At 34.8% G+C, this 2,254-nt stretch overlaps 1 pseudogene; it reads left to right on the forward strand.

The window, feature by feature from the left end:
• Nucleotides 1-1,487: 1,487 nt before the first annotated feature.
• On the forward strand, nt 1,488-1,584 carry LOC138808144 (U6 spliceosomal RNA; annotated as a pseudogene).
• The last annotated feature ends 670 nt before the right edge of the window (nt 1,585-2,254 follow it).

The following is a 2,254-nucleotide window of genomic DNA, read 5'->3' on the forward strand; positions in this document are numbered from 1 at the left end:
TGGGGGGGGAGGGGGGTATAATTGGGTGGGGGGAGGGGGGTAAAATTGGGTGGGGGGAGGGGGGAGGCGGGGAAGGGAAGTGAAGGGTAAACAAAGGAGGAGGCTGCAATGCTTGGTAAGAAATGTATGCATTATCCTGCCCATGTAATTGTAGCCCCTCTGTACAGTATGTTCTCAAATAAAATAAAATACAATTAAAAAAAAAAAGAAATATGGAGAAAAACAATTTGGGACCAGCGAGTTAAAACAATAAACAGAGCAGCAGAGTAAAATCCCTTATAGATTAGAGGAAAACAACATTTTTTTTTTACCATGTGAATTCAGAAGACCAAGAACACTTAGAAAGTATCACAAGTTTATACCGAAAACCTTGCATTGATACTTTTTATATTCTAATATATATTCTACTCCTGATTATTTATATTCCAATCTATTTATTGGAACAATATAAATTAATTTATCAAATTATCAATTAATTCTAGTAAGATCCACTGTGTGAAATATAAAATCAACACATATACGTGTAAAATATATAATTATCTATAAGAAAAAGTTTTGCATTGTTCTGTTGTGGTTAGGGAATTAAAGGCAACTGTTTTAAAGCATTATTCCATTACCTCTACCTCATTGTTTGGTAGAATTAGAACTAAAGCTTTACCATTCGGGGATGTACAGCTTAGAGGCAAGAGGAAACACTGTGATTAAAAAACTACTAATTTAAGGCCTAATAACGAGGAGAAACATATGGACTTCTCCTGGAACTATGGAATATATTTGGTGATAGAAAATCAGTGGTGTAACTTCCTGCCTGGTTGGATGGTAGTCAGTCCAGGACATTAGGTAATCATGCATATGAACAATATTTTCACCTTCTTGGCTTTAGTTACTTTTGAAATGGTAGGGTGTAATAAGCAGTTATATTTTGAAAAAATACCTTCTAGTCCGAACAGTTCTGTCTGAACTGTTCGTCTCTCTATAATCCCTTGTAATTAAGATTATTTTTGCTCCAGTAAGACAATATATGCTGTCAGGGTAAGACATTCTGGTTGGGCTGTTCCTACATGAAGCAAGGGTAAAAGGTCAAGGAGACATTTGTGCCAGCAAGACCTCATTTGGGAAATTTTAAGCTGCAGAAGTTTAGAAGTAGCTCTAAGCAAGGCTTACTTTGAATCCATTAGCTCAACAAAGCTAAATCAGTTAATAAACAAGTACTTGAAAATCCATCACCTTTGCACCTATCTATAAAGGCTTCAAAGTATGATCAAATTTCAAATGAAAAAGACTTAAAGTAGTCATTTACAAAAACTTGCAAATGTGAGCAATCGAACAAACAACATAAGTTTTTTCCACCATACACAGAATTTTACAGAAATAAGATGAATAGCAATTTTGGGAACAATAAGGTTTCCTTGTTACAAATAGGCAACCAAGGATATATGCCTGTCTTAAGATTGCATCATTAATTACTTAAGTTTATAGGATACTACATGCTTCAGCAGCACGTGTAACCGAATTACAATACAGAGATTTATATGGCTCTTGCACAAGGATGATATGAAAATTTGTGAAGTATTCCATATTTTTCATTATTCAGATGCAAGAAATGAAAAACAGTTATTCAAAAGTTGATTACAAATATACAAGAGTAATAATATGTGTAATTCATAGAAATAAAAGTTAATTTGACATCAGTGTATTCAATCTTCACCGTTTTAGAAAGGCCTTTACATAGCATAACCTTTATAAAACTTTTGAAATAAGATAACATTGTCATTTTATCCCAAAGAAATAAAATTCTATAAGGACCTAGGAATTAAAAGAATCTTAAAATGTTTCTATATGGAATGCAATCTGAAAGAACACATGTATTAATGAACGTATGGATTATAAAACAATGTCGAATTCAAAGTATTATATATAAGCCGGGCGCTGGTGGCTCACGCCTGTAATCCTAGCTACTCAGGAGGCTGAGATCTGAGGATCGCGGTTCAAAGCCAGCCCGGGCAGGAGAGACCGTGAGACTCCTATCTCCAATAAAAACCACCAGAAAACCGGAAGTGGCGCTGTAGCTCAAGTGGTAGAGCGCTCGCCTTGAGCTGAAGAGCTGAGGGACAGCGCCCAGGCCCAGAGTTCAAGCCCCACGACCGACAAAAAAAAAAAAAAAAAAAAAAAAAAAAAAAAAAAAAAAAAAAAAACAAAGTATTATATATAGGAGCGAATGAAATATATTATGGACATTATACAAACAGAATAC

This window comes from Dipodomys merriami, unplaced genomic scaffold, assembly GCF_024711535.1.
Source record: "Dipodomys merriami isolate MVZ:Mamm:240054 unplaced genomic scaffold, mDipMer1.0.p SCAF_441, whole genome shotgun sequence".
Taxonomy (NCBI): Eukaryota; Metazoa; Chordata; class Mammalia; order Rodentia; family Heteromyidae; genus Dipodomys; species Dipodomys merriami.